The sequence below is a fragment of the Phascolarctos cinereus genome, unplaced genomic scaffold (assembly GCF_003287225.1).
Source record: "Phascolarctos cinereus isolate Bilbo 61053 unplaced genomic scaffold, phaCin_HiC Scaffold_1;HRSCAF=81, whole genome shotgun sequence".
Classification (NCBI taxonomy): domain Eukaryota; kingdom Metazoa; phylum Chordata; class Mammalia; order Diprotodontia; family Phascolarctidae; genus Phascolarctos; species Phascolarctos cinereus.
The window spans coordinates 191861075-191871976 of NW_027555514.1; positions in this window are offsets into that span (position 1 = coordinate 191861075).

Genomic DNA, 10902 nt, shown 5'->3' on the forward strand with positions numbered 1-10902 from the left:
GGTTATGCATTTTATGCTATTTCTTGAGTGCAATAACAATATTACCCATATGTATAGAGAGAGCACTTGAAGGTTTACAAAGTACAATTCTGATGAAGAGAAAAGAGGGAGAATTGTCTAACGAGATGGATGTGTATGCACAAAGAACTCAAAAAAGACTTTTAAAAAATATATACAGAATAGGAAAGAGAGACAGGCAATGGAGCTTCCAGCAGAGTGTCAGTAACGTGACAGCTCATAATGAGCTGAGAGAGGGTGGTAAGGAATGCTAAGGCCAACAGGAAAGGCTTTTCTTTAGCTTCTTCAATATTTCAATGGCTCTGTGATCTTATTAATGAGGGTGGTTCCTCTAACAGTATAGACCATGTCTTTTCATTGTCTGCAACTTTTGTAGATGTCTTCCACTTAAAGAGGGGACCTAGGACAGTCAAGTCCTCATTTCTCACCAACTGCACTGTTTTTGGACTTCTTTGGCTTTCTCCATCATTCTGTCGTGTCCCAGGAACCTCGTCTTTGGAAAATCTCATCATTCTGTAAGATGGAATAAGTCTTAGTAAGTCACATCTAATCAGAACCCTCTGCCCCTCTGATTGGATCTTCTGATTGGAGGGTAGAGCTATGGATTGTCTTTTTATTTGTTTGTATCCTCTGTGCTTAGATCAGTGCCTGGCACATAGTAGGTGCTTAATAAATGTTTATTAATTATGGACTATTGTTCTCTCACCATGGAGGATCTACCCAATGTTCTGGACGCCTTGCTCTAGACCTCTTGATATTACATCAATAAAACATTCAGATTGTCAATCATTTGTTGTTGTTCAGTTTTGTGACCCCATTTGGGATTTTCTTGGCAAAGATACTGGTTTGCCATTTCCTTCTTCAGCTCATTTTATGGATGAGGAAACTGAGGCAAACAGAGTCAAGTGACTTGCTCAGGGTCGCATAGCTAGTAAGTGTCTGAGGCCAGATTTGAATTCAGGTCTTTCTGACTCCAGGCTGTGCTACCTAGCTGCCCTGTCAATCTATTATCTCTCACCTTCTAGGCATGAGTCATCTGTCTAGACTTGACTAGACTAGATGAGACTAGTTTATGACTAGACTTCTTTTTTGGTAATACATCTTCTTGATAGTTTTACGCTACTTTGTGTAAGCAGTTTCCAGTTGGCAATATATCTACTAACTTACACCTACAGTCCACCTCTCCTGGGCCTTTTAGGTGGCTCACAATTTTGATTCTTCAGATTTTACTGGAATCTCCTTCTCTGATAAACATAGACCCAGAGCTATGTCTAGTTCTTTCAACCAGTCCCAATGTGATTCATCATATGATCTCATTCAATGGCTTGAATAACCACCCCTTTCACTTATTTCACACCTTTGATTGATCGAGTCAATAGAGGTGTCTAGGAATTGTTCATGTGTGTGTCTTTTTTTATACAAATTTGATTTTGTAACACTGTCGAAGAGGTGTTCTGACCTGATAAAGGTATCATCTTGTTAGACTAGACTTGTTAGACAAGAATATCTTGTTATTTATATTCATTGGGATTAGAGATGTTTGAAGTGTTCCCTTTATATAGAGATAATAAAGCAAACATTAAATATACTGTAAAAAATTGGAAGCTCAAAGAAGAGAGAGGAATGGTGCTCAGAATGAATGAGATCACTATGGGAGTCCTTAATTCTGATTTTGCTTCTCTTTCTCTCTCTCTCTCTCTCTCTCTCTCTCTCTCTCTCTCTCTCTCTCTCTCTCTCTTTCTCTTCTTGTCTCTCTGTCTCTCCAGCCAAAGCCAATATCTGAATTATAGAACAAAAATGACTAATAAAGAATAGAAATCTGAGAGGGGCAGCTAGGTGGTGCAGTGGATAGAGCACCGGCCCTGAAGTCAGAAGGACCTGAGATCAAATCCGGCCTCAGACAAAACACTTGACACTCACTGTGTGACCCTGGGCAAGTCACTTAACCCCACTTGCCTTAAAAAAAAAATTAAAAAAAAAGAAGAATAGAAATCTGAGCCAAGCAAGGATCTAATAAGAAAACATCTAGGTGACTTTGAGTTTAAGACACCAGGTCCAGATGAATTATTTACCAGGGTACTGAAAGAACTGGCAGATACGGAGAATGTTTTAGTACTGCAGAAGTGCAATGAAGAAACAGAGATTAAGTGACTTACCCAGGGTAACACTGTTAGTGACTTAGGCTGGATTTGAACCCAGTTCTTTTGACTCCAGGCCCGGCACTCTATCCACTTTGACACTTAACAACCTAATATCAAACCAACCCTTCATTCCTTATATAAACCCAACCTGGTCATAGTGTATATAATCTTCTCTAGTAAATCGCTGAAGTGTCTCTGCTAATATTTTGTTTAGAATTTTGGCTTTGGCATTCATTAGGGATGTTCAGTGGTGGACTGGAGTTGATTCCTCTTGGCTCTCTTGAGCCAATTGTTAAATTTTCAGTATTCGTTTGCCCTGGGAAATAGGCAAAAGCTACAAATCAGGGCTTAATTTGTGGTAGTGTTTATTGTTTAGACTTAAGAAAATGTAGAGAAAATGTTAATAATGCAGATTAAGCTAAAAATGGTATATGTGTAGTGTCGTTCCCCCCCCCCCCAAGCCATCCTGGGGCTATTGTTCTAAACCCTCCTTTCTCTGTTTCTCTGATACAGAAGGAGCTTGGTAGGCTCTCATCTCTTCCTATTTTTGCAAGTAGTTTTTGTAATATGGGAATTACTTGTTCTTTGAATGTTTTATAGAATTATTTACCTGTAAATCCATCTGGCCCCCGGGTTATTTTCTCCCCTGGGAATTTATTTATGGTTCAATTTCTTTTTTCTGAGATTGTTGTTTAAATTTTCTGTTTCTTGGTCTGTTAATGTGGGCATTTTATATTTTTCTAAATATTTATCCATTTCATTTGTCAGTTTTATTGGCATGCAGTTAGGCAAAATTGTACCTACTAATTTCCTTTATTTCTTCTTAATTTGTTATGCATACTTTATGTTCATTTTTGATCCCAGTAATGAGTTAGGTGGTGCAGTGGATAGAACATCCAGCCTGGAGTCAGGAAGATCTGAGTTCAATTCAGCCTCAGACACTTACTAGCTGTGAGACCCTGGGCAAGTCACTTAGCCCTTATTTGCCTTAGTTCCTCCTCTGTAAAATGGAGACACACTGGAGAAGGAAATGGCAAACTACTACAGTATCTTTGCCAAGAAAATACCACGGACAAAGTCCATGGGATCACATAAAGCTGGACACAACTGAACAACAACATAATCAAATTAGTTAATAGTTTGTTTTATTGTTTTGTTAAAAAAAATCTAACTCCTATTTTTATTTATTAATTCAATGGCTTTTTTGCTTTAAATTTTGTGATTTTCAGAATTTCTAGTTTGATATTTAATTGGGATTTTTTAATTTGATGTTTTTCTAGTTTTTTAGTTGCATGTTGCATTGATCTGTTCTTTCTTCTTTTGATGAAAGTGTTTATAGATATAAATTTTAACCTAAAGACCATTTTGATTACACCCCCAAAATTTCAGTATGCTCTCTTAATATTGTTATTATCTTTAATGAAATTATTGTTTCTGTGACTTATTTTTTGACTAACCAATTCTTTAGTTTTAGTTATTTAGATTCCAACTAATTTTTAATTCTTTCTTCAACATCTCTTTATTGAGTACAATTTCTACTGCAAAGAGGTCAGTAAAGGTTATGTTTAATATTTTTGCACTTGTTTGCAAAGGCTTTTATATCCTAATACATGGGCAATTTTTGTAATGATGCCATGCACAGCTGAGACATATGTACATTCCTTTTTATTCCAATTCATTACTTAATGGGTTTATCATATCTAGCTTTTCTGAAACTCTATTCAGGTCCTTAATTTCTTTCTTCTTATTCTTTTTTTTATTGTGGTTACATTTGTCCATGTCTGAAAGAGGTACATTGAATTCTCAACTATTATAGTTTTATGGTGTAAGTTATTTTGCCTCGCCTTTAAATACTTACCTGCTATGCCATTTGATGCATAGATATTAAGTATTGAAGTTAATTCAGTGTCTATAGATCCTAATGTATTATGAAGCATAATATATTTTCCTTATTTGCCTCTTTAAATTAAGTCTATTTTTACTATTGCCTTGACTGAAATCATGACTACTACCATTGCTTTTTTTAGTTCAATTGAAGCATAATAGATTTTGCTCCGGCCCCTTATTTTAACTCTTTGCACACTATGTTTCAAGCATGTTTCTTGTTAAGAACATATTGGATTATGTTTCCCAATTCATTCTGTTATCCTCTTCCAATTTATGGGTGAGTTCATCCAGTGCACCTTCAGTTATGATAATTAATTGTGAATTTTCCTCTATTACATTCTTGTACTTTCTCCTCTCTTCCTTCTTCATTCTCTTCTCTTTACAAAGAAGAGACAAGGAGTGTGCTCCATATCATTGCTCTAAGTTTGATGAAAATTGGCTTCGGCTCCTCTTCTCTTCCCCTCACCCAGATAACAACCATAGGTTCTCACCCTTTCTTTTTTTTAAAATCCCACTTCATGATCTACCCACTGAGATTAGAATTAGTTTTGCTTAGAACGAATCCCTCTTAGCCTGTTCTCCTCTTATTCCTCCCTCTCCTTGTTCTTTTTGACTGTTGAGGTGAATGTATTTCTACTTCAAACTCTCTGTGTGTATTCTACCCTTCTTTGATTGGTTCAAATGAAAATGAGGCTCAGGTGATGCCTGCTCCCCCATCCTTTCCTCCTTTGCGTAGTCTTCTCTTTGTGTATCCCAATTATGTAAGCAACAGTAAGTTCCCTTTCCTTCCTTTACCTCTCTTTCTAGTGTACCATTTTCCCCTCCCTTTTTTTCTTCTTTTAAGATCATCAAAACCCCAAGCTTTGTCCCAAGTTCTTTGGAACTCATTCTATGATCCCTGCTGACATTAAGGGGTTCTGAAGGGACACTTGTTTTTCTCTCCCTTCCACCCCCTCATTAAAATATAAATATTTTATCCTTGAATACTCACTTCAGATTGTGCAAACTTTTGAATTTTTCTCTTCACTCTTGTGTTTTTATTTCTCATCTGTTATGATTTTAGCTATATCTTATGTGATCCCTCCTTTTTGGCTAACTGTAACATTATTCTTTTTTTTAATCTGGAAACTGGATTTTGGATGTAATGTTCCTGGGAGTATTCATCTTTTTAAGATGATTGGTGGATTTTCTTTTTAATTTGTGCTTTGTCTTCTGGTTCTAATTGATCTCCATTCCTTTAGAGTGGAAGCTTCCACATCTTCTATGATCCTGACTGAGATTCCTCAGTACTTAAACTTTTCCTAACTGCTTGTAGTATTGTTCCTTTGATGTGGATGGAGCTCTGGTTTTGGCAATAATGTTCCTGGAAGTTTTCATTTGAGGATTTCTTTCAGGAAGTGACAGATGGATTTCCCCCTCTATTTTTAGAAGTATTCTGCTTCTAATGGATTTGGGTAATTTTCATTTGTGATTCCTTGATATCCAGGTTCTTTTTTTTTTTTTTTTGAAATGCCATTTAGATAGTCCAATAATTCTTAAATTATCTCTCCTTGACCTGTTTTCCAGGTCAGTTGCTTTTGTTATAAAATATTTTCCTTTCCCCTCCTATTTTTTAGGGCTTTTTTTTCTTTCAAAATTTTTTGTTGTCTCATTGAGTCACTACTTTCTATTTGTTCCATTCTAGTTTTTAGGGAGTTAGTTACTTGAATTAGATTTTTTTATCTCATGCTAAGCTATTAATTCTCCCCAGTTTTTCCTCCATAATACTCATTCCTTTTCCAGTTATTTCCTCTAGAGATATTATTTCCTACAAAGGAATTTTAAAACTCTTTTTAAGAAAAAAAAAACACTTGTTCCATTTCTTCCAGGAATTCTAGATGACCATGTCCCAGCTGTTTTTCCTTGAGACTTTGCTTGTAGATTTTGTGGAGTAATTTTCTTCTTCTATGTTTTTGACTTGAGTTATGGAGTCCCTTGGCTCCATAATAGCTCATAATAATAGCATCAGTATCTTTTTTCTCATTCCTTGGTCTTTGAACCTCATTTCTTGAAATAGAACTTTACCTTGGGGCTGTGCTCTATGCACTTCTGGAAGGAATGCTGGGGCCTTCTTGACCTGGTGTCTCACTGCTGCTTTCTGTGAGTATTGAGTCCTTTCTTTATTTGACTTTGAACTCTCTCAAGAATGACTCAGGTTAGGAAGCTACAAACTTTCAGTGAGTCCCCTGCGGTCTCGTCTAGAATGAAGTCTGATCACTTCCCTCTTGGTCTGCATTTTATAGTTAGCTGGATGGTTCTACAGGTTCAGAATGAGAGAATTGGAGACTTGTTCTTGGTCTGAAATCCCTGCCTCCTCAGCTTGGGCCTACATGATACAACATGAAAAATACTGAACAAGGAGTCAGGAAGGCCTTAGTCCAAATCCAGCCTCTAACACCTGTGTGAACCTGGGCCAGTCACTTAACCACTGTCTGCCTCAGTTTACTCAGCTTTAAAATGGAATAACAATTGCACTTACTTCACAGGGCTGTTGTAAGGATCTAATGAAATAATATTGGCACATTGCGGGTGATTAGTAAATGCTTGTTTTCTTCGTTTCCTTGTTTTCTGGGTATAAGAGCTAAATCCAAGATTGTGTTGTGGTGTCAACAGAGCTACAGACTCCTTAGGCCCTGTCTGGGGTAGTTTAGTGATCTTATGCTGATACTCAGCCCTAGCCTCTAGCCTCAGCCCTCACTCAGAGGTCAGTGGGATACCACTGCTAGCCTGCATCTGTTCTCAGCCAGGTCTCTGGATCCACAGCTGTCCCTCGTCCTGGTGCACAGGCACAGGACCCAGCCTGCTCCCAATGATGCAAGACTGCATGGTCCTTCCTGGATGGATTTCCCCCAGCCTCAGTACCTCCACTGCCCTTTAGCTATCTCCCTATGCTCCGGATTCTTGAGATGTTGTGGAGGGATTCATGCTTTAGGATTCATGCTTCTAGTCTGTTTTGGCTGACGATGAACTGGCAAGGGCGAGGATTAAGAGTTATTTTTAAACACAACCTTTTCTCAGGGTCCAGAACAATATCTTTAACCTCCAACAGGACCTCCTCCCTGCCGGCAGCTCAACATACACCAAAGCAAAGACTTCTCCATCTCTGTCACTGGTACTACCACTTACTCTATCTCCCGGATTTGAAACCTCTGCTATTTTTGACCTTCTCTCCTTTACCTTTTATTTCCAATTCATTGCCAATATCTATTAATTCCGCTAGTATAAGATCTTTGACATATGTCTCCTCCTTTCCCTTGTTGCCTCCTGAGCACAGCCCCTCATTGCCATGTTCCTGTTCTATTTTTTCTTTCTTTTTTTTTTTATGAGGCAATTGGGGTTAAGTGACTTGCTTAGGGTCACACAGCTAGTAAATGTCAAGTGTCTGAGGTCAGATTTGGTTCCTATTCTATTACAATAGTCCTCCAATAGATTTTTTTCTTCCTCCAGCACATTCCTTCTGCATACCTCTGGATAATTATTCTTATGCATATATAGAAAAATCTGGCCATTTAATTCCTCTCCTCAAAATTTTTCAGTGGTATCTTGTTTTCTATTGAGAAAATTTCTAACTCCTTTTCTGGCATTCAACCCTCCATTTCCCCCCACCCCCGACCCACCAACTTGGCACTACTCGTCCTTCATTCCTAACCTTGTAATAATAATAACAGCCAATATTTATATAATGCTTTAAGGTTTGCAAAGTGTTTTACATACATTATCTCATTTGATCCTTGCACAACCCTGGGAGATAGAAGCTATTATTATTCCTGTTTTATAGATGAGGAAACTGAAATGGAAGTAGTTCAAATGATTAGCCTAGGATCACACAGCTAGTAACTGTTTGAGACAGGATTTGAACTCAGGTCTCTGGGCTCAAAGTCCAGCGGTTGTCTGCTATGTCATCAACTACTACTTTTTCACATACAACTTCTTTACACGTATCCTATACTCCAGCCAAATTGGACTACTCACCATCCCTAGCCTTTTTTGCCTTCTTGCCTTTCACAGGACAGTAGGACCACAGATTTAGAGCTGGAGGGTAGCATACAGATCCAGTCCCTTCATTTTACAGAAGAAGAAATTGAGATCCATAGTGGTTATATGCCTTGTTCAGGAACAATCATGGTAACAGTGAAGTTTTGAACCTGAGTCCTCAAACTCCAGACCCATGATGCCTCTCCTTGTCTATAATGTTCCCCTTGACTCCCTAGAGAGGTTTAAAGTCTTAGCTCTGATACTGCTTCTTCCAAGAAGTTACCCTGATCCCCTTTCCCTCCCTCCTTTTGGAGCTTTTCTTATTTTTATTTGTACCTTTCTCTTATCATTTAGGCACATACATCATAGTTATTTCTTGGAATCACAGAATATGAGTTGGACATAACCTCAGTGGTCATCTATCCTAATCTGCACCTGAACAGTGGCTAACCCCTCCATACCATCCATGCACAATGCCTAACACAAAGTAGGCTCTTAATAAATGACTACTGGTTGATTGATCAATTCGATTCTGGCCACTGGTCATCTAGCCTCAGCTTGAAGAGCTCCAGTAGTGAGGAATCTGCTACCAGCTGGGGCAGTCCCTTCAACCTTTATGCAATTCTAGAAAGTTTTCCACAAAGCATTCAGGTATCTGCCATTACTCTGTCCTGTCCCCTGTGACTGAGCCTAGTCCCTCTTCCATGTGATAGGCCTATAAATATTTGGAGATAGCTAGACTATAAGTCCTATAAGAGAAGGGACCATGTCATCACTAAACTTTGTATGTAGCTGCTCCTGGCGCCTAAGAACTAATATAATGTTCTTTATAGTACCCTGCAGGGAGTAGGTGCTTTGTGCTGTATTTGTTGAATTGAATTGAATGCCCAATATCCTTGCCAGGTAGGAAGAGGGAAGGATTTTTATGCCCAAATGATAGAGGAAGAAACTGAGCCATAGAGAGACTTGATTTGGGTCACAGTGTGAGGCCAGGAATAGAACCTATGTCTTTGGCTTCCCAGACTCACACTGTACCCACTAGGAGCATCTGTTGCTAGCAACAATCTAAATATATAGTGTGTCATTGAAATGTTTTCTTTTGACAGTCTGCTAAACATTTTCTCCCATGGAGCTCATATTCCCCAAACTGGAAAATGAAATCTTTTACAGATTCCCAAGGGAAGCCAAAAACCCAAGATTCATTTTTCCCTAGAGAAAGAGTGTTCACTAGAAATTAGAGACGGTAATTGGAGAAGCAATTGGAGAAAGGAAGGGCTAGGAGGGAATTCCAGGGGTCATTTCATCTATTCTCCTGCCTCCAGGCAGGTATGAATCCAAGCCATTCCAGATGGGAATTTTTTCTCCCATTCCAGAAAAGATCTCATGGAATGACAGTTTCCTAGAATGATTCTGTTGGCAGCTTCTTCATCTGTCAGATAACCCATAGTGACCTAGGTTCTAATCTTCTAATCTGAAGTTGTTGCTGACTTGTTTAGTATTGTCAGGAAAGTTAGGTTTCCTCAAACATAGAAAAAGAGAAAAATACCTACCCTGATTGTCTCTGGAGATTGTTGTGAGAATAAATAGAAATATTAGATACAAGATATCCTTGAGTTTAGGAAGAAGGATATTATGTGAAAGGTTTTAAGCTTTTATCCATTAGAGCTAGGTTACCTACAGAACCTTTCCCTCATATACACTAGGAAACCACAGAATTTTTCTTCCTAACCTTCTCCCTACCCCTGAAAAACAAAAACAAAGCCAAAAAACCCTGGAATATAAAACATAGCTATAAGAACCAATGAAATCCTCTAGGAAAAAAAATGAGGAAATGTCCAAATCTTCTATTATAATAAAAATAACCGTTATAGTGAAGTAACTCAGAAACAATGTTTATAAGCCATTCTTAACATTCACCCTGTGTGTTTACATAGCTGAAGAGGAAGGCTATGCGATGATTAGAACCTGAGGTCCAGTGAGGGTCAAGGTCACAAGGTCTCAAGGTCACAGCTCATGATACGAGATTAGAGCTCATTTGAAAGCTTATCTTCTTGTTCTGTGTCCTAACTGCCCAGGCTCTCACTGCACAACCAATCAGTGGATCAGATTCTATCACCAGGGAAGCTGCATAAATCTCCAAGACAAATGAGTTGAAGTGTAGCTCTGCCTTATGTGACAGCTAAGAGAAAGTGTTTGCTTCATCTATACTTGCTAAGGAGACTGGGCAGCCAGAATGCTGACTGCCTAGCTGAACTTCTGGGCTATATCAGCGACCTGGTGAGATCAGAGACAAAATCACTGCTAGTGTGAACAATAACCATTCAAGAAAAAGCTGGACTAGGAATCTGGGGACGAGTTCAAATGATACCTCCAACACTTGCTAGTTGTGGGACCCTGGGCAAATCAGGGTCTTCTCTGAACCTCAGTTTCCTCATTTTAAGTGAAGATAATAGTTGAATGATCTATCTCTCAGGTTGTTGGGAGGCACTTTGTAAATCTTAAATACTTAAATATTTTAGGGGTCCATGATTTTAGTGGTTTGGAGACTCTAAGGCAGGTAGCAACCCTTTTAAAACTTAGCCATTGTGAATTTCTGTGGCTGAAAATTTTAATTTTCTGATGACCAATCTTCCAATAAAAATCAGACTTTACCTATGAGCACATACTAACTTGAACATATTATCATAGAAAAGAAGCTATAAGGCATTATATAAAGGTCAGCAGATGTATTGTTGTTACCATCTTTTTTTTTTTTTTGGCAAGGCAATTGGGGTTAAGTAACTTGCCCAGGGTCACACAGCTAGTAAATGTTGTGTCTGAGGCAAGATTTGGACTCAGGTCC